Raw genomic sequence first — 22,446 nt, forward strand, 5'->3', positions numbered from 1 at the left:
TTGGTGAATCTGCATTTTAGTAAATCCCTCTCCATCCTATGACACCAATGCAACATTTACAACACGCTGGTATGTGGGATACAATTTCAATTCCTTATCATAGCATACACAGTCCTCCCAACCTGGTCCTTGTCTATTTCTATAGTCTATACTTCTTACAACCCAGAGAGGATGCTACTGTTCTAGTTGAACTCGAAAATGTCCATGCTAATTCAAATATTTGTGCCATATTTCACATTACTTCCTGTAATACATTCCCTGTAGCCAAGTCTTATCATTTTATTTTCCCATCATCCTTAAAACTCCTAAAAATAATAGGCTCCTGGGATGAGGTGGGGTATGTCCTTTTATCCCTGCTCCTCACCCCAAACATGTTCTAATACAATCTGCTAACCACAGTACCCATCCTCTCTGCCTCATGGAAACGGGAATGAGTATGTGAGACTGACCAAATATTTTCCCTAAGTTTTTTCAAGCTGGAAATGTTAAAAAGAGATAGACCTTTGCTAGTGAAAAAGCTGAAGATCATAAAGGTCAGGTGCTATGTGAAGAGTTGTTTCTTAAAAATGGAGGAAGGCACTCAAACAGAATAAAACTAACATCCAGAAAGCAATAGAAATAGCTAACAAATGAAAATTAGTCAAAACATAATTTTGATACAGATAATAATTGCTACAAATATTTTTTTTTTTAACGTTTTTATTTCTTTCTAGGAGAGAGAGAGAGACAGCGTGAGCAGGGGAGGGTCAGAGAGAGAAGGAGTCACAGACTGAAACAGGCTCCAGGCTCTGAGCTGGCAGTCAGCACAGAGCCCGACGCGGGGCTCGAACCCACGAACCGCGAGATCATGACCTAAGCGAAAGTCGGACGCTTAACCGACTAAGCCACCCAGGCGCCCCAATTGCTACAAATATTTTAAGCTAAATATCCTGAAAGAATTATTACTTGGCTGTATGGGTATATCTTATGTAGGACAAATATATTTAATTCTAAAATTTACTTAGGACATTAGCAATGTCTAAGTTTACTTCAAAATGCCAATAATATCTTAATATGACAGCATCTATTAATATGTAGCTATGATAAATAGTTTCTTTTAAATGACCCAAAGTTGACAGGACATTATAATGTTTTCTAGGACTATAGATCCCTTTGCGAACCTGATGGAAATTATAGTTTCTCATAAGGCAAAAAAAAAATGTGCATTTATAGAAATTTTGACAATTTCCAGAGAAGCACAGACGTCCCTAAAGCCCAAACATGGACATCTTAGAAATCCCTGGGCTCAGTGAGGCTTGCTCTGTTCTATTTTCCACATCTGCTATCCCAGCCTATCTGTGTACATAAAAACAGGTACAGTAAATTGGCATTCATGAGAAATGAAATATATTTAGTATCCTGGTCAGCAATCTTACACAATAAAACAGATGAGATAATTCTAAGTGGCAATTAATAATTTAAAAAAATACCTTGGGGCACCTGGGTGGCTCAGTTGGTTAAGCATCCGACTTCAGCTCAGGTCATGATCTCATGGTTCGTGGGTTTGAGCCCCGCATCTGGCTCTGTGCTGACAGCTAGCTCAGAACCTGGAGCCTGCTTCAGATTCTGTGTCTCCCTCTATCTCTGACCCTCCCCTGCTCACACTGTTGCTCTCTCTCAGAAATAAATAAAACATTAAAAAAATTTTTTTTAAAGAATTTAAAAAATACCTTAACCAAATCAACTTTTTTTTTTTTACAGAAAGGCAAACTGCCACGTGCAGTACCTCATCTGAATATGTCTGGAGAATTGAAAGCTTGACTACCCTACGTTCTCCTACAATTGGACCTTGAGAGCTTGTTTGGAGGTTCTAGCAGGGGAGCACAGCTACTTGTATACCCTTGACCTAAGAACGATCCTCCTCTATCAGGGAAGGTTGTCCTCTTCAACCAAGCCCTCAGCTTTGGGAGGGATGCATATGGAACAGTAAGGGAGGAAGGGGACACCTGCCTAGCCAGCCAGAGCAGTCGAATCAACCCTGGAGATCAATGGGATGACAGATGTCACAACCAGATCACCTTCATATCTGTTAACATAACCAATGTTCAAATATCTTCTCTCTTGCTTTTCTCCTAAGGTCATCAACATGACAAGGATGTCCACTCTCATCACTGTTCAACATAGTACTGGAAGTCCTAGCCTCAGCAGTCAAACAACAGAAAGAAATAAAAGGCATCCAAATAGGCAAGGAGGAAGTCAAACTTTCACTCTTTGCAGACAAAACAATACTCTCTGTAGAAAACCTAAAAGACTCCACCAAAAAATTGCTAGAACTGATACACAAATTCAGCAAAGTTACAGGATATAAAATTAGTATACAGAAATTGATTGCATTGTTATACACCAATAATGAAGCAGCAGAAAGAGAAATCAAGGTATTGATCCTATTTACAGTTGCACAAAAGACCAGAAGATACCCAAGAATAAACCTAACCAAAGAACTGAAAACTTTAGAACAGTTATGAAAGAAAAAAACAAGAAGACACAAAGAAATGGAAAAACATTCTATGTTCATGGACTGAACAAGCAAATGTTGCTAAAATGTCTATACTACCCAAAGCAATCTACACATTCAACACAGTCCCTACCAAAATACCACCAGGATTTTTCACAGAACTAGAACAAACAATTCTAAAGTTTGTATGGAACCAAAAAAGACCCTGAAGAGCCAAAACAACATTGAAAAAGAAAAGCAAAGCAGGAGGTATCGCAATTCCAGACTTCAAGCTATATTACAAAGCTGTAATCATCCAGACAGTATGGTATTGGCACAAAAACAGACATACAGATCAGTGGAACAGACTAGAGAACCCAGAAATGGATCCACAACTATATGGTCAACCAATATTTGATAAAGTAGAAAAGAGTATTCAATGGAATATTATACCATATACAAAAATAAATTAAAAATGGATGAAAGACCTAAATGGGAGACAGGAAGCCATCAAAATCCTAAAGGAGAATACAGATAGCAACCCCTTTGACCTTGGCTGCAGCAACGTCTTACTAGACATGTCTCTAGAGGGAAGGGAAACAAAAGCAAACATGAACTATTGGGACCTCATCAAGATAAAAACTTGTGCACAGTAAAGGAAACAATCAACAGAACCAAAAGGCATCCTACAGAATGGGAGAAGATATTTTCAAATGACATATAGGTTAAAGGACTAGTATCCAAAATCAATAAAGAATTTATCAAACTCAACAATCAAAAAATAAATAATCCAATTAAGAAATGGGCAAAAGACATGAACAGTCATTTCTCTAAAGAAGATATACAAAGGGCTTACAGACACATGAAAAAATGTTCAACATCATCAGGGAAATACAAATCAAAACCACAATGAGATGCCACCTCACATCTGTCAGAATGACTAAAATTAACAGAATAGGAAACAACAGATGTTGGTGATGATGCAGAGAAAGGGGAACCCTTTTGCACTGTTGGTGAGAATGCAAACTGGTACAGCCACTCTGGAGAACAGTATGCAAGTTCCTCCAAAAGTTAAAAATAGAACTACCCTATGACCCAGCAATTACACTATTAGGTATTTGCCCAAAGGACACAAAAATACTGATTCAAGGGGGCACATGCATCCCAATGTTTATGGAAGCACTATCAGTTATAACCAACTTATGAAAAGAGCCCAAATGATCACCAACTGATAAATGGATTTATATACACACACACAAATATATAATGGAATATTTCTCAGCCATCAAAAAGAATGAAATCTTGCCATTTGCAACATGGAGAGAACTAGAGTGTATTATGCTAAGTGAAATAAGTCAGTCAGAGAAAGACAAATATGAGATGAGTTTGCTCATATGTGGAATTTAAGAAACAAAACAGATGAACATAGGGGAAGGAAAAGAAAAATAAAATAAGATAAAAACAGAGAGGGAGGCAACCCATAAGAGACTGTTAACTATAGAGAACAAAATGAGGGCTGATGGAGGGAGGTAGGTGGAGGATGGCCTAGATAGGTGATAGGTACTAAGGAGGGCACTTATGATGAGTACTGGCTGTTGTACGTAAGTGATAAATCACTAAATTCTATTCCTGAAACCAATATTACACTATATGTCAACTTAACTGGAATTTAAATAAAATCTTGACATAAATAAATAAACAAACTATTTTTAAGAACCAAAAAAAAATATATCTCCTCTCTTGGTTTTGTTTGTTTGGTTTGGTTTTTGCTTTATTTTTTGCTGTTGGTGAAAATGTTTCCTTGCTTGTTTTCTTATGATTTCTTAGTAGATTTGTCTGATGTGAAATGCAAATGCTTCTATTATGATTTTTTTCAGATTTCTTTATAATCTGATGCAAATACAGGTGCTTACCCAGCAAAGGAAACAATCCATAAAACTAATAGGCAACCAAAGGAATGGGAAAAGATAGTTGCAAATGACATATCAGATAAAGGGCTAGTATCCAAAATCTCTAAGGAACTCACCAAACTCCACACCTGAAATACAAACAATCCAGTGAAGAAATGGGCAGAAGATATGAACAGACACTTCTCCAAAGAGGACATCCAGATGGCCAACAGACACATGAAACGATGCTCAGCATCCCTCCTCATCAGGGAAATACAAATCAAAACCACACTGAGATACCACCTCACGCCAGTCAGAGTGGCTAAAATGAGCAAATCAGAGGACTCTAGATGCTGGCGAGGATGTGGAGAAATGGGCACCCTCCTACACTGTTGGTGGGAATGTAAACTGGTGTAGCCCCTCTGGAAAATAGTGTAGAGGTTCCTCAGAAAATCAACAATAGAACTCCCCTATGACCCAGCAATAGCACTGCTAGGAATTTACCCAAGGGAAACAGGAGTGTTGATGCATAGAGGCACATGTACCCCAATGTTCATTGCAGCACTCACAACAATAGCCCAAACATGGAAAGAGCCTAAGTGTCCATCAACTGATGAATGGATCAAGAAGATGTGGTTTATCTATACAATGGAAATACTACATGACAATGAGAAAGAATGAAATCTGGCCATGTGTAGCAATATGGATGGACCTTGAGGGTGTTATGCTGAGTGAAGTAAGTCAGGCAGAAAAGGACAGATACCATATGTTTGCACATATAGGAGGATTAGGAAGAACTTAACAAAGGACCATGGGGGAGAAGAAGGGGAAAAATAGTAGGGGAGAGGGAGGGAGGCAAACCATGAGAGACTCTTGAATGCGCGAGAACAAACTGAGGGCCGATGGGGTGAGGGGAGTGGGAGGGGGTTGATGGGCATGGAGGAGGGCACTTGTAAGGATGAGCACTGGGTGTTATATGGAAACCAACTTGACAATAAACTATTAAAAAAATAATAAAAAGAAAAAAAATACAGGTGCTTACCTGTCACCATTCCAAGTACTTTGTCTTCATATCTATTGACTATGAAGATGGAGCAGCACCTTCAAATGTGATTCAAACTTAAATAGATATTCTACATAATGAATAGAGATGCTAAAGTATCAGTATCTCATGGAACAATATTTAGATTATTTCAAAGTCTGACATTTAATAATACATTTTGTACTGTTTTCTAATGACATGTCTGTCAATCTGTTTTATCTTACTTATAGGAAATTATTTATGGGTAGGTTCTAGGTCTTCTGCTTCCCATGTCATTTTCACAGGGTACTTTGGTCAATATTATGAGCTACAGGTGACAGTAACAACTCAAACTGCCTATGGGAAAAAAGGAAGAAGAGTGTCATTGTCTTCAAAAACTAAACATTTAAGGGATAATTCTTCCTTCTGACACAACTGGATCCCAGAGTTCAATCAGTGATGCCAGTGTCAGTCCTGCCATAGTTTGCATGCCTTTCTCTGTGTTGGCTTCATCATTTGGTGGGTTTTTTCCACGTGGTTGCTTTCAGCACCTTGACTTATACCTTGACTTCTCTTTCTCAATGGTATATTTGCACATTCCTCGAATTCAGTGCTGTGTACCTAACTTGAGTAACATATACATCTCTGAATACATCTGGACTTAGGGATCAACTTTTACAAGTTATATGAGTTAAGAAGTGAGAAGGGGTACTTGCTGAAAGGGAAATCCAAGCATGATTATCAAAAGAATGGCAATTAGCAGAAGACAATGGGTGCTGGACAGGAGAAAACATATATGCCCCAAACAGAATTATTAGCTTAAAGTACATATCAAACACACCTTGATTGATACACCATCCTCTCTCATTCAAGATTGCATATAAAGAATCTTTTTTGCCTGTGTTAGACAATGCCCATTTGATTGAAAGGCACAAATACCCACTCAATATACTTCAAGGAAAAATTAGTTTTACTTTATTCTCAATCAGTCTCACTTGAAGAATGACAGCAAAGTCTCTTGAAAAACAAAAAGTTGTCCGACAGCTAGGTATGTGGGAGTGGAGGGGGGGGGATGTTGGGATGGAGGCTACAGAGGAAAAGACAGGATATATCCCTTATATTCTATGTTCTGGGGCATTTGTGTATCTCTCACTCTAAACCAGCTTCTCACTTAAATCATTCATTCCATGGTTTACAAATGACCTTCCTCATCTAGGCCATCCAGAAACAGACAACTTGACACCAGAATGCATAGGAACTTCTAGCTCAGCTGACCACAAAAGTCTCCTTTCTCTAAACCAGACCTGATAGGCCAAGGGAGGTCAGGGGCCCACTTCCGGGTCCCTAGATGACTTATCTGAAAGTTGAATAGGAACAGAAGGGTTGAGGATGAAAATCACAGAGCTGAAAGAACATCTCATGCTGGCCTAGAGGGATGGCAAGTCCCTGGAAAATGACCTCTTTTTGTAGGCAAAGAGGAAATTACTGACATCTTAAAGACATTTTAATACAAAATCTAATTCTGTGTCTTATCCCAACTGCAAAAGAGTAACACAAGAGGAAATAAATAAGAAAATAAGACTCTAATAATGGAAATTGCATTCTTCTTATCAGGCAAAATCCCCAAATTTCCATTTAAGGAAAATGGTAAAGAATAAAATGATCTATGCATAAAATATAAATTTAATTCATCCATTTTAAAGCACACTGACTAAAAAATGCTTTATGTATTAGATAGGGAATGGTAATAATTAGTAGAATTTGAAATTTCAAGGGATAATAAAAGTAACCAACTTTTAACTCCCACAAGAGGTAAGAATTTGACATTAAAATATATTCATATTTATATATCTTTGAAATTTATTTTAGTGCTAATACCAAACTAGTAGAGAATATCTATCTAAATAATATTATTTCAAAAATAGTGATACAATATATATTACAGTCCCAGCTTCTAAAGATTCACTAACAGCAAAAAGAGGGGTTATTTTTTATTGCTTTAGCTATATTTTCCTTTTGCTCTGAATCTGTTGATATTTTTTTTAAATGGAAATGAACACATTTTTCCATTAGATTTGAGTAAATTGAATCAACCACACAGAAATGTGTTATTCTGGTATATACTCCTTTTCAATATTCCATTTAAAATTACCCCAAAAAAGTCAAATGCTATTTACAATAGTACCTTCCAGAAAAAAAGGAAAAACAAAACTGATTTGATTCATTATACAGCAACATCTAGCAGTAGAAAATCTACCAAATGTTTTCTGTTTGTTTTTATGACTATGTATATAGAAGCTTATATTCCTGCATGGGGTGGGTAGCTAACAGTAGACTACAAGGAAATAATACCTCACTTAAGTATTTCTTTACCTTTGTCAGTTTAGGGTCATTAAGTGTGGTCCTCATAAACCTGCTGCTTCAGTGCATGAAGAAAAATAAAATTCTAAGAATCGCCTAGAAAATGCATCATCTCTAATTCTCTGAGATTTCTGGGATTGTCTTTCTGGAATTTACATCTCCCAGGTTCCATTTTAACATTCACCATTCTGAGGAAACAATTTTGCAAACTCATTATGGTAAGGAGTTTAAAGGGGTAAGGGTTGAGTTCCCCTTTCTCCGCTTACTGATTATGTTATGAGATTTGGGACAAATTACACTCCTCTCAGCCTGTTTCCTCAACTATAAAATGGCTACCAACCTCATGGGTTGTGTGGATTAACTGAGATAAAGTGTATAGAGCACTTAGGACAGTACCAACACAAAGTAAATAGTCAATAGTAGCCATTGTTGGGAAAGAATCCATTATTTTAAAAAATAATAATAAAAAATACAGGGCCATTCCTACTTCTGAACTTAAACTGCTTTTCTAATAATATAGTAATTATTTTTCTATATCTGTCCTATCTGCCCTCACTGCACAATCTGCCCTCTGAAGATAGTAATTTTGTCTTATATTTTCATAATTAATCCAGATCTTGGTACATAATAGGTCATAAAAAAAATAACTAGTAAATGGAACTGAACCTAAAGTCTTCCACTGTTTCATTTTTCCTTCCAGGTTGCAGAATGATGGAGCTCTTTATTCTGCTTTATGCAATTGAATACATAAAATAGATTGCCCTCTGAAACCTCCAGTAAGATGCCAGAATGAAAGAGGCAGCTGATTATGGTAAAAACAGGTCACACAGTGCTTTTTAACTAGTTAGAAGAGCTCAAACTCTCAAGGCAAGGACTGAGTTAATGTCTAATAAAATCTGACTGCTATTCCATTTTAAGTACTGACAGTGTTCTTAGCAGTCAGTACAGAAGAAAGAGGCTACAACATTCTTTGAGATATTGCATCAGAATTTTTCGTTCTGGGCTTCAACCCTTGCTGCATCAATTTACATTCTGAAGGTTATCTTCAAAGCCAGAAGGATGAGGAACAGAAAGGTTTGAAATAAAAAAATTCTAGGCGTTACTACATCTAAAAATCCTTACATTTTAAAATTGGCTTCACCTTGATAATAGGACTCTGATTGTGGTAAGAAACAGCCTTAATTCTTTTCCCTTTGAAAATGTACTTTTCCAGAATGCACTGAACTACTTTTAAAGTTACGTTCCTGGATATTGACTGCTAAAACTTGCAGGTCCTGAAAGGGTTAGCATTTCTTTTCCTTTAGAATCCTGACTCAACTCTGGGACCAATAATCAGCAAACTAAACCAATTCCTAGTTAGGAGCTTTGAGTACCTCCCACTTGTTTCTGAAGTTGCCTCAGGGGCTTAACTGTCCTAGATAAAATTCAACAAACATTGAAGTTGGGTGCTAAATTACAGAGTGGGGAGAGGTTGACTAAAGTCAGATAACCTAACACCACCTAGAGAATAAGGAAGAAATGTTTACTCTGATCTGGGGACAGAAAAGAGGGCAATAAAATGACTTTGCTATACTGAGGAAGAGAAGGGAGGTAGAGAAGGAATTTCTAGGTGAAGGGTAAAGACTAGAAGAAAGGTCATCAGTAGTCAGTTTGGGTAAGGGTTAATAACCACTGCAAATCATTCCAAGTTACACATGTAGAAAAGCTGCCCCTCTTGACAGAGCAAATGGCCCTGTTTAAAATATGTTCCTGACAATGCTGGGCATGCTTTGGGTTTACTCTTGGGTCTTCTTTCCTTTCCCTTCGATAGCCCCCATCCTTGCCCTTAGCCACCTTTTCCAGACACATGACTTGAATTAATTTATATATCTTGAACACTCCAACATTTTTGTCTCCTAAGCTCCACCTCCCTATTTAACATTTCAGAGTGGGTATCTCAGCCACCTATCACCTCTAATGCAGAACTCGATCATCCCACAAAATCTGCTTCACTCCAATTTTCCTTGACTTAGTAAATGATGCAACTATCTATCCACTTCCTTCTATTTTCCCTGACAAAACCCACATCAAAGCAATTGTCCTATTTCATCTGGATAACTTTATCTGTCGCCCCAAATGGTCTTCCACAGATACCTTTGTCTTGCTGGTATTCATTCATTCAGAGTGATTTCATTTTTCTTTCAAGGAACAGGGCTTGATGCTGTCACATTCTGAGTAAAGGTTTTACATGGTTTACCTTTGCTTTTAGAATCTAATCTCAAATTCTTAATGTAACTTAATGGTCCAGGGTAATCTGATCCCTTACAATTACCATTTTTCTTCTCCCTCCTTCCATTCCAGACATACCAATACCTTAAACCTGCAAAGTCCTATCTGAGTGTAGAGCCTTTGTAAACACTCTTTTTCCATCCTCACTCTCAAACACCTTCACAGGGTAATTCCTACTCATTGCTCAAGACCTAACTTAAATACCACTGTCTCTGGGAAGTCTTCTCCATGTCCTGGAGCAGGTGGTGTACCTCTTTCTTTCCTCTCCTTTTTCTATCCTGTAAATACAGGATTCTCTATACATTTTTTTGTGTATTATCTATCTCTAACTAGTCTGTGAGCTTAAACAGAAGAAGGGGCAATATCTGTCGTGTTGTGTGCAGAATGTTCAGCAGCTGTAGTGCCTGGCATGTAGCAGGAAAATTGTAAATATAGTACTTTTGGAGAACTTACTAATGAAGGAAGCAAGTTTATTAAAAGATCAACTAAAGACAGCAGCTCTATGAGTCAGGGTCCTCCAGAGAAACAAAACCAATAAGAGATAGAGGAGGTGGGGAAGGTTGAGATTTATTGTAAGGAAATGACTCATATGATTATGGAGGTTGGTAAGTCTTAGGATATGCAAGGTGAATTGGCAAGCTGGAGATCCAGGAGAGCTGATGGTTTAGTTCCAGTCCAAGTCCAGAGGTCTAAGAAGCAGGAATACCAACGCTCTAATTCAAAGGCCTTTAGGCAAGAAAAATTATCTCTAACTCAGGGGAGGGCCTTATTATTCTATTCAGGTCTTCTGCTGATTAGATGAGTCCCACTCACATCATGGAGGGGCAATCTGCTTTACTCAGTCTACAGATTTAAATGTTAATTTCATCCATAAACACCCTCACAGAAACACTCAGGATAACGTTTGACCAAATACTGGGCACCCTGTGGCCCGGTCAGGTCGGTCGGCACAAAAAAATTAACCATTGCATTGGTTAAATGGTCTAAATCAGTTTGCCTTCTTATTGGACATTAAATGTCCTTATGTCTCCAAACTATTAATGTCAAAGCCAAAATCCTAACACACCAAAGGTTTCAGCAAAGCCAATTTGTCTGACATGTTGCTGGACATCTCTGTTATGATTTTCTTTTCCTAACTCCTGGGCTGCATTTTATTTCCAAAATGTAAAAGCCAAGAAAAGGCTAGTAGAACTAATCATGTTAGATGGTCCATGGGCTCTCTCTATATGTCCACCACCACCACATACAAATCACCAAAACTCTAACACAATCTGTCTGTTTTTATCAGATTTTCTATTGTTCTGGACACAATTAAAGTAAGTTATAGTAAATTTAAAAAAATAGACCTGGATACTGAATACATTTCTTTCTCATTGTCTGAGGGAACAAATTGTAAAATAAAAGTTAGCTATTTACATGGGGCTCTCTTAAACAATGATCCACAGTCTCCAGCCTTATTTCTCTGTAAATCCTTCCTCCTCTCAGTTCTCAAAAATGTTTCCCTTCAAATACAAATCCTCATCCTCATTTGGAAGAAATGCTCAATCTTGTCATAGGATCCATTGTCTTCCTCTATCCAAGGCTCACAGGGAAACAGAACTAAGCAGTCCAGTACGTTTTCTGAAGTTCATTCATTCTAGGAAAAGGTGATGGAGGGCTCCAGCAAAACACTGCACAGTGAGAGAGAGTTTTGACACTTTAAATCTAGCTGATGTTGATGGCTTTTAGTATATTTGGCTTTTTCATCAGTCAGTTCTCCAAATGCTATGGACTGAATGTTTGTGTCCCTTCAAAATTCACATTGAAATCCTAACCCCCGATGTGATAGTATTCGGAGATGTGGCTTTTGGGAGGTAATGAGGCTGGAAGGGTAGAGCCTTCCTAATAAGACAGTGCCCTTATAAAAACACAAAAGAACTTGCTTTCTCTCTCTTCTCTACTATGTGAGGATGCTATTTGCCATGCTGAAAACCTAACCTCAGACTTCTGGCCTCTAGAACTGAGAAACAAACTTCTGTTGATAAGCCACACAGTCTATGGATTTGTAATAGCAGCCCAAACTAAATAAGACACCAAACATACACTATCCTGTTCCTACTGCATGCTAGGCAATATGCATTTTGAAGGGTCACCACCAGTGGTAAGGTGAAGATATGCCCCTTCACACTTTCAACTATCAGAGCACAATACATATACACACATACATGCAAACACACTCTCATGGAAAAAACAATATTTTCTCAAATGTAAATTTATCTGCAAAAGCTTCTGCCAACAGTGGAGACAGCATTTTACATTTCAATGCAGAACAGTTTCCCTCCTGTTCACACCAAGTCAGGTTCTCTCTGTGCCTAAGAACCTAACAGATAACAGTGCATGCATATCAACATAAACATCTGTCCCATATCACCACCCCTCAGTAAAAAAAAATACATAAAAATATACCTTTGAATTGTTAATTTGTCTTGTTGTTTTTCCTTTTGCTGTCATCCAAATTCCTGCTAGTCCCACTTCCCCACAACTGGTGTCTATAGGTTTAAGGAGAACAGAAAAAGGTAAGGAAGATGGGCTTTTCTTCCAGTGATACAAATATATACTATGTTCACCATATATATATGTATGTAGTCAAACTTGATGTATCTTAAAATAAAATATAACTTGTTGTAAGAGGAGAGCTTTTTTTCTAATTGCGAATTTGCAAGATGGATTTTTAAAATAGGATCATACTGCAGTCACTGGGTTTTTGAAAGGTGACCTTCACCCCCAACTACATTAGTCAGCAATTCAATTTTCTCAGTATCTTAAAGAGGTGATAATAGCTGCAAATTGTTCTGACATATGCTACCAGCTGCTTCTTTAAAGCAACAGTTACACAACTTTGGTTTTCTCAATTTGAATTTTAAAAAAATGTTCTTCTGTAGCAGTTGTTTTACATTTGCAAACTCATGTTTGAGTTGAAAGTTTCGAACTCATATTTGCAGGAATATGAGACCTGACAAAACCTATTAAAGCCACTCTTTATGACACATAATTTTACCTTCCCATAACCTCATTATTTTTTTAAATAACACAAAATGTTGTCCTATTTGATCATGTTTATGTTATTTGTCATTACAATTTCACCCTGCATCTGAAATAACACCACATATTTTCAAAGAATGTTCACATCTCACTTCATGAAGTCTCACAACTGCTGTGAATATGGTATGTGATATATAATATTAACCACAGTTCAGAGTAGGAGAAATGGAAACTCAAAGAAATATGAATGTGAGTATCTGCAAAACCTATCTTGAGTCCCTGTTCTTCCATTACTCAAAATTACTCTTGTACCACATCACCATAAATTCAACATTCAACTTTATATAATGGCCTCATAAAATTCTACCTCTAATTCTTCCTATGTATCCAAGCTCCAAGAATTTGTTGCCAAATGTCTCTTCACCATTTTTTGTTGTATATTTGACCATAATCCAAACTGAACTGAACATCTACAATCTTTTTCTTTCACTAATTTCTGTTGCTATTACCCATCACCTACTCTGACTTAAAAACTTTCAGATTTTTAGAGATTCGCACATCCCTTTGACAAATAAAATTAACATGATGTCATCCAAATTCTCCACCTGAGAAAACTTCAATAGGTTCCCATTTCCTGCCACAGTTAGCTGAAACCTCTCCCAGGCCCTTTACATCTTTTAACAGGTTGGAATCATTTTACCTACTGACCTCATCGCAGTTGCTACTCATTCCTTTTCCTGGTTCTAATCAATTTGCACACTTTATTGCTTTGTGAAGATACCAGAATCATTCTTGAATGTCTCCTTTTATGTGTTTCTTTTAACCAAAAAAACTTTATAGCAATGACTCATTCATCACCATTCTTTCCTCATATGCCTACAAAAATTAATGCCTGTTCCAAAAATTCAGTTATTCAATATTTTGGTATGGTATATTGTTTCCTGAATTTTTTCTCATCTCTGAGCTCCTTCAAGACAATATGAAAACAGATGAGGGCAAATTCTATATGCTTTCCCAAGTACCCTAGCTCAGAGACTAGACACTCAAACAATGTAAGTGGTAGGGATAGTTCTAGGCTAGGAATCTGAAATCTTAGTCTACTAGCTAGTAGTGTGATTTTAGATAAATCATTTAACCTCCTGAACTGCAAGAGCCTATCTACAAACATAGGAATATTAAAACAGGGAAGAAATCCCTCAAAACTCAGTTACTACCCATCTTTGTTATCCACCTACTGAATCATTCCCATCAGCATATAAATAAGTAGTGATACCATCATCACCCAAACCCCACATCACCTTCCACTTACCATTCCATTTTTCTTATTCCCTTTATGGCAAGGCTGCTCAAAAATCTTTTCTAAAAGGGAGAGGGAGGGAGGAAGGGAGAGAGAGAGAGAGAGAGAGAGAAACAGACCCCTAATTATAAAGAACAAACTGACGGTTACCAGAGTGGAGGGAGTGTAGATGGGTTAAATAGGTGACGGGAATTAAGGAGTACACTTGTCATGATGAGGACTGAGTAATGTATGGAAGTGTTGAATCACTATATTGTACACCTGAAACTAATATAACACTGTATGTTAACTAATAGAAATTAAAATAAAAACTTAAAAAAATTTTCCCATTCTTTTTGTGTCTATTTCTTTATCCCCATGTTTTTCTTCAACCCATTCTAATTACATTTTCTTTACATTTACATTTTCTTTCTTACATACTAGTAAACCATGTTTATCAGGGTAATAAATTATCTCCATTTTGCCAAATCCAATGATCAGTTCTCAGTTCTCATTTGACTGAAACTATTTCCAGCATTTAATATAGTTGATCACTCTACCCTTCTTGAAACACATGCGTAATCTGGCTTCTCTGATACCACACCATCCTGAGCTTTTCTCTTACCTCACTGGTTGCTCTTTCTCAGTCTTCTTGCCAGTTTCCTCTTTTCTGATCTCTAAAAGTCAGAGGGCTCCAGGGCTCAATCTTTAGCCCACTTCTCTTTCAACTTATATTCATTCACTAGTCACACATTTAACTTTAAGCATTATCTACACAGATACTCTGAAATACATACCCCTTTGGAACCTTTCACTTGTACTTCAGATTTATGTACACTACTTCATATTAAACATCACCACTTAAACGTCTCATAGGTACCTCATCTTTAACATGTCCAAAACAAATCCCTTTAACAAAACTTGCCCTCTTTAAAATCTCCAAAATACCTCTTTCCTTATGCTTCCCCAACTCACTAAGTGGCAATACCTCTTACCCAGTCATTTAGGTCAAAAGTCTTAGAAATATTCTTGATTTCTCTCTTTTCTTCAACTACTATATCCAATATATTGGCAAACCCTACTGATTAAGCTCTTGAAACCTATCCTGCATGCATTATCTTCTCCCTATTTCCATCATAACAACCATAGTAGAAGCAAGGATGCTACTGGCCTAAAATTGTATTGTGTAACATGTGGAAATGTACTCACTTTGGGCAGACACATAGCTGGTTGAGAAAAATGAGGCATCTGTGAGATTTAGAAAAATATGCCTTCTATGAGCACATGGCTTAGCAGATGACTTTGCAAAGATTAGAAAAGGGCTTTTCCTCCTCTAGGTAAAAACAACCCTATCTATGCCAGGACACAAAGTTTGAGGAGCAGAGCTCTAGTTGTATTTCAGCTCCTAATTGACCCTCAATTTGCACAACTATAGTTAGCAGCCAATTCACCATTGTCCCTCACAGAGGGCACTGCAATCCCATCCTATTCACCTCTTTACTACAACTCATGTCCCAGTACATTTGGTTCTCCACAAAATTTCCAAAGTGGCATTTCCAAATTGTAATATTGACAAGGACTCTCTCCTTGATGAAACTTGAGTCAGGCTCCTCTCTATTCTCTAGTAGCCTCCAAACTTGGCCTGCTGAGTCCAGTTTCAGCAAGAATCCTGGCGGATCAGTTTAGTGAGAATCCTCTACCCTCAGTATCTAACCAAATTCCTTACATCTCACATTTTGGTATATGATCACCCTTGATATCTTAAGGTGGCCAGTCTTCAGCAAGAATCCTGTCAAGTCTGTCTAGCCGAAATCCCCTTTGCCCCTCATGTTTCCTCCTAGTAATTTTCTAGTCACTGATCCCATCCTACTCCTTGGATATAAACCCCTAGATGTCCATTTTGTACTGCGAGTTGAACCCAATCTGTCTCCCTTGCTATAAAACCTCCATTAAAACTTACTGCAGTGGTCTCCCCTTGCATAAAGTCTTCTTATCATCTATAAAAATCACCATGAAGATATATTTTTTTAACAAAGCAGATCTTGGCACAACCTGACTTAAAGATCTCCAACGACTTTCCATCACACTCAGAATGCAGTGCAAACTCCTTGCCATGGTTAACAGGCCTTGAATGATATCACACTTCCTCCTCTACTTCATCTTTCTACACTATTTGCCATATTTACCCACTGTCATGTCTCACGGCTTTCTTGCTGTTTCTCTAGCACACCAAGTTTATTGTACCTCAGGACTTCATAGTCACTGTTCCTTCTACATATAATCGCCTTGTCCAAGATACTTACACAGATAACTACTTCAATTTATTCCAGTTATCCTTAAAAAAAGAAAGAAAGAAAGAAAGAAAGAAAGAAAGAAAGAAAGAAAGAAAGAAAGAAAACAAAAAGACTCTCCCCAGAGTATATTTAAAATAGTGAATGTGTGCACATGGGCACACACACACACCTTTACTCCCTACACTTTTTTCCTCTGTTTTTAGAATTTATCACAATATGATATATTTTATATTCACTCTTTTTTTCTTATTTGCTTTCCCCTGTAAGTTGTTATTTTTCTGACATTGTTTCCTCTAAATTGAATGTCTTTGTTACTTATGTACCTGTATTTCAAGTGAAAAAAAAATACAAGTAACCAATTCACAGTAGTATTTGCCACAAATAGAAGGTAGTCTGAAAAATGGATACATTGAAAACAAAATAGTATTATGGTATTTCAGTTAGCTATTATTCTATCAAAGATGGAGTTTGGGTCTCCTTCTGTTAAAAAAAAAGGAGATTACAAGGTATTAGAGAGGACATAAAGACACACCAACAGCGAACAGACTTTGTTCTCCTGAGTAAATCAAAATAATTCTAGAGAAAAGTAAATTTTTTGCTTATGAGATTCAAAATTATTGAAAGTCATTCCATTAGACTACTTGAAACCAACACATATATCATCAGTAGGTTACTTGTGGCACATAGGGATGCCCTGCACTAAATGGGTAAGCCCCTTACATATCTCACTCTATAAGGAATAAAAGCAGCTTTCTCAGGTTCACACAACTGTTCAGGGTAGACTCATATTTGGAACCAGATTTTCTCCACCTGTTCTAGGGCTCAGTCCACTTAACCATAGTCCTCATTTGACACTAAAACTATACTTCCCATCTTTCTACACACCTGTAATCTGGATTTGGCCTTCCCTGAGGTGATCAGATATTTCAAATCTCTAGCCATGAATTGCACTCAAAGTTTACCCAAGGGTTAAATGAGGGTCTAGGAGAAGAACAAATTTTACAATCCTTAATACAAAGTCAATTACACTATGGGGCTCTTTTTTAAGGAGTTTATTATCATTTGCATGTGTGAAATGAAGTTGATGTACAGTCAAAGTGACAGAAACAGATGCTTCTGCCATCATTTAATATGAAACATATTTTTCCATTTTGGTGAACAGAAGGCTATCAGCTGCAGAGGCTATAGGTTAAAGGGTCTAACATTTTAGAATCCATTGAATATAAAATGTCTCCAAACTGTTCCCAAAGCACATTTTGTTTTGATCATTTCAATGCTATACATTTCTATATTGAGTTAGGTTACAAACCCCACTGTTTAATAGTTTATATTTTCACCTCTGTTTCTAAGATATAAATACCCAGATTGAAAACTGAGCTTCTGGCCACCTTCAGCTTGGTAAACATTGGTTTATTACGAATGGTTGTCATAGCAATAAGCACAGTATTGCAAAACCAAGATAGAACAATACATCCACATAAAATTTAGATAACTTAAAATATCCAATCAAGAATACTTAAAATAAAATTCTAAATTTTATATAGAATAGTATATATTTTATATATAGTATATATTTTACATTTTATATATATATTTTATTGTATAAACTTCACCTAAATGTACATATTTAGCAGGTTTTCCAGCCTTAACTTATTTATTTACTCAACAGTCATTTGTTGTTAGGCAGCAAAATGATATGGTCAATAAGGCAAGAAATTCAGTATCAAAAGGAGGTAACCTTTCCTACAATGTGCTACTATATATATTATAAACACAAATATATAGTGCATAATTGTTGACTCAGAAGTACTCAGTGTAAAAAAATTTCAAATCCTTCCTAACTTCATGCCATACACTTCATGCCATACACTTTCCTTTCTCAGGTAGGAAAGCTGGACACAATTCTACTATTCTCTGATAGCTCACTTCTTTGCACCCTTCAGATATCAGCCAAATGTCATCTCTGAAGAGATTTATTCTGACTGGATCCTAACACATACAGTCAGTCTTAATGTCCTTTATTTCCTTTGTGGTACTTATTACTATTGTATAATCAGTGTGTGTGTGTGTGTGTGTGTGTGTGTGTGTGTGTGTGTGTGGTGTGTGAGTGTGCGTGTGTGTATTTCTCTCTACTGGTAGGGTATAAGAGGCCTGAAAATACATTTTTCTTGTTACTAATAACCCCAGTTCCTTGTCTCATAGCCTATTACCTAGTAAACATTCAAAAATACTTGTTCAGTAAATGAATGGAGATATAGTGTTGAACAATGAGAGCGTACCTCTTTCACTTATGTAAGTATTACCTAAAGTGCACAACAAATATTAAACAACTAATTAAAAAATTATTCAATTACAATTAAGAGCATCAAATAAGAAGAAGATGCTAAGGGCACTTATTTTTGAATAAAGAAATATCTATAATATAATTTGATGAACACTATGATCAAGAAATGTTCAAGCTGCTTCATAGTGAAAGACTCGTTCTAACCAAGTAAGAGGGGAAACCTGATATTTCATTGAGTAGCTAACATTCTGATCTAGGACTAAATATCACTACAATATTGTCAAAACCTTAAAGGGTAAAAGAGTGTCCAATGATAGAAGCCTTACAGTAAATAAAATCATATCTTCCACAGAACACTTATCTAAAGGTAGAAAGAAATGCCAAACAAGAGTGGGGCAGGGGAGGAAGAACATGTATCAAAAGCAACTTAACAGGGGGATCTTCAGTATTAGCTCTGACATGCACAATTTGGAAGTTATCATTCCCATCCAAAAAAAAGAAGCTGAAAACATGGCCAAACTAAAAATCAATTACTCTTCTTGGACCTCAGAAAACTGACTTTGCAGGGTAAACCACCAGCCCCAAATCTCAAGAAACAGGCTCATACAGAGAGAATTTTTTTTTTATTGGTTGCCATAAAAAATGATCACAAACTGGCAATGTAAAACAACAGAAAGATATTCTATCATAGTTCTGGAGACAAGAAACCTGAATTCAAGGTGTCAACAGGACACCTTTATATCTATTGGTGGTTGCCAGAAATCCTTGGCATTTTTGGCTTATAGCTGCACCACTTCAATTTCTGCCTGTTCTCCACATTGCTGCTTCTATATGTATATATCTGTGTCTCTGTGTTCAAGTCTCCCTCTCTTTTCTCCTAAAAAGATACCACTCATTAGATTTATGGTCTACCCTAATCTAGTATAATTTCATTTTAACTGGATTACATCTACAAAGACCCTATTTCCAAATAAGGTCTCATTTACAACTACAAGAGTTAGGTCTGTAAAGAGCTGAGGTGAGCTGAAAAGAGGTGAGCTGCTGAGTTTTGGAAGAGCCAGTTGAAACAAGCCAAATGAAAGTAAAACTCAAGTTTTGATCTCTTACTGCCATAGTGTAACAAAAGCCTACATTAGAGCAAACACTGACGACACTCTGCTCTATTTTTCTCCATGGAATGGTAATTATGGAAGGCCAGATGGATCTGCACAGACATAGGGAGTTTTCTCACTGTGGAGGGAGCCCCCAACAAAAAGCTCCTGCAGTTTTCTTGAACTGAGAACCAGAGAGAAGCTGAAGGGAAGGGATAAGAATGGAGAAGCACTGAGTACTGAATCAGAGTAAAGAAAAAATGTCTTCAGGGGACCCTCTCCTGAGTAAGGAGGCTTTAGCAGATGTGCCTGAAGAAGGCCCCAATAACAAGGCTTCTGAATGCAAGTGCCTAGGCTATGAATACAGATGTGTGCAAGAGAATGGTTGCCCAGCCTGGATTCTTGACTGTAGCTTCCTACAAAGAGTTCAGATCACTGACTGTGCACAGTCTGGTAGAGGGAGCATAGTTTTTCCTCATGAGGCTTGGCAGGTAAAGCCTTTGTAAACTTCCTACTGTTGGGCCTGAAAAATCAAACCTAAGTTTTTGGGCAGGAATGGACTCCTCAAAGACCTGAACATATCTTTTGGGGGGAACACAATTCAATCAACTACAAATGGTAATTTTGACAGCTTGTATGTAGTCTAGTGTGGGAGTAAGAAACTCCTAAGGCTGCAGGCAGTCTTAAGGCAAAAAGGTGCTTGTATGGGCTTTAACTCCAGGAATCGCACCAGGTGTTTACAGAGAAGATTTGAGAAAAATCTCCTTTTGGTTCTGGCAGGGAAGAGAAACAGTAATACGTATGAAATATGCCTAGAGTCTTCTCCATAACAAAGACTTTTTCTCCAGAGAAAAAAACTTTTCTAGAGCCTTGTCCTAGCTAGGGAAGGGCATTCCACTCACCCCAGCCTTGCTGTCTCACCTAGGGGGTAACAATTATAGTCAATAGTGTTCAAAGCTTCAAGGAAATAAATTGGGAATGCTGTAGCCAGGGACAAAAGTAAGGGCCAAGGCAGATAAAAGGTATACTACTGGATGGGGCTCCTGGGTGGCTTAGTCAGTTAAGTGTCCGACTTCAGCTCAGGTATGGTCCGACTTTGAGCCCGTGTGGGTCTCTATGCTAATAGATTAGAGCCTAGAGAGCTTGCTTCAGATTCTGTGTCTCTCTCTCTGCACTTTCTCTGCTCATTGTCTGTCTCTCTCTCTCTCAAAAATAAATAAACATTGAAAATAATTTTTAAAAAGAGGAAGGGAAAAATAACTGTGAATGTCACAATCCCAAGACACAAGGCCACTAAAAGACTGAAATTTAATTAGAACATTATAGAATGCTCTGCCTCCCCATATCTTACCACCACACAAAAAGGCTTCAATGTAATAACATGGATTAGAGCTGCAAAAGCTATAAGACAGATTGTCTCTGAAAAGGAGTACTGAGAGAAGCTCACAACCAAGAGAAGAGACAAAAGCAAAGACCCAGAGGAATTCGAAGTCTCTGGCATTTATAGTTATAGCAGTCATTAAATACAGCCCAAGTTCTAGGCAGATTACTATAAATCTTCATACCAAAGGCCTATTTCTATTGCCTGATACAATAGCTTTCAATAAAATATTACAAGCATGTTTAAAGCTAGAAAAAACAGAGACTGAAGAGACAAAGCAATCGTCTGAGCCAGATGCACATATGCCACAGATGCTGGAATTATCAGACATAGAATTTAAAATAATTATGATTAATACATTAAAACTTTTTGGAAAATACAATACATATAAGAAAAGATGGGTAACATAAAGAGAGATGAAAACTCTAAGAAAGAATCTAAAAGAAATGCTAGAAATCAAAAACACAATAATAGAAATGAAGAATGCCTTTGATGTCTTATCAGTTGACTCAAAATGGCCAAGAATAATTAATATATTAATATACAGGTTAATATATACTACAAAGAGAAAAAAAGAAGAAAAAGAAAACCAGTATCTCATCCAAGAACTGAGTGTCAATTACAAAAGCTATAACATATATATTATTGGAATACCAGGAGAGAAGAAAGATATAACAACACAGAAGAAACATTTTGAAATAATAATGACCAAGAACTTTCTAAAATTAACGAGAGATACCAAACCACATATTCAGGAAACTCAGACAATAATAAACAGGATAAATATCTCTACCCAGCCCCAAAATATCCAAATAAATAAATATACAAAAATAAAATAGAATATCCACACTTAAGTATGTCATATTCAAACCCAAGAAAAGCAGAAACAAAGAGAAAATCTTGAAAGGTGCCAGAGGGGAAAAATATGGATATTTTTAAGTGAAAGAAGCCAGTGTGAAAAAGCTAAAGATTATGTGATGCTAACTATATGACATTCTGGTAAAAACAACTATAGATATAATTTTTTAAAAAATCAGCAGTTAGAAAAGAAGTCAGTGGTTGCCAGAGTCTGGGGGTGGGGGGGAGG

At 37.0% G+C, this 22,446-nt stretch overlaps 1 long non-coding RNA gene across 1 annotated transcript in view; it reads right to left on the reverse strand.

Annotated features, from left to right (window-relative positions):
- LOC144245394 (uncharacterized) overlaps positions 1–12,508 on the reverse strand; it is a 46,335-nt gene extending 33,827 nt beyond the window's left edge. Inside the window, exon 1 of the long non-coding RNA XR_013339245.1 lies at positions 12,458–12,508. This is a non-coding gene — a long non-coding RNA (uncharacterized LOC144245394). The remainder of the gene's footprint in view (positions 1–12,457) is intronic.
- Between the last annotated feature and the right edge of the window lie 9,938 nt (positions 12,509–22,446).

The sequence above is a fragment of the Crocuta crocuta genome, unplaced genomic scaffold (genome assembly GCF_008692635.1).
Source record: "Crocuta crocuta isolate KB4526 unplaced genomic scaffold, BGI_CrCroc_1.0 scaffold343, whole genome shotgun sequence".
In the NCBI taxonomy this organism is placed as follows: Eukaryota; Metazoa; Chordata; class Mammalia; order Carnivora; family Hyaenidae; genus Crocuta; species Crocuta crocuta.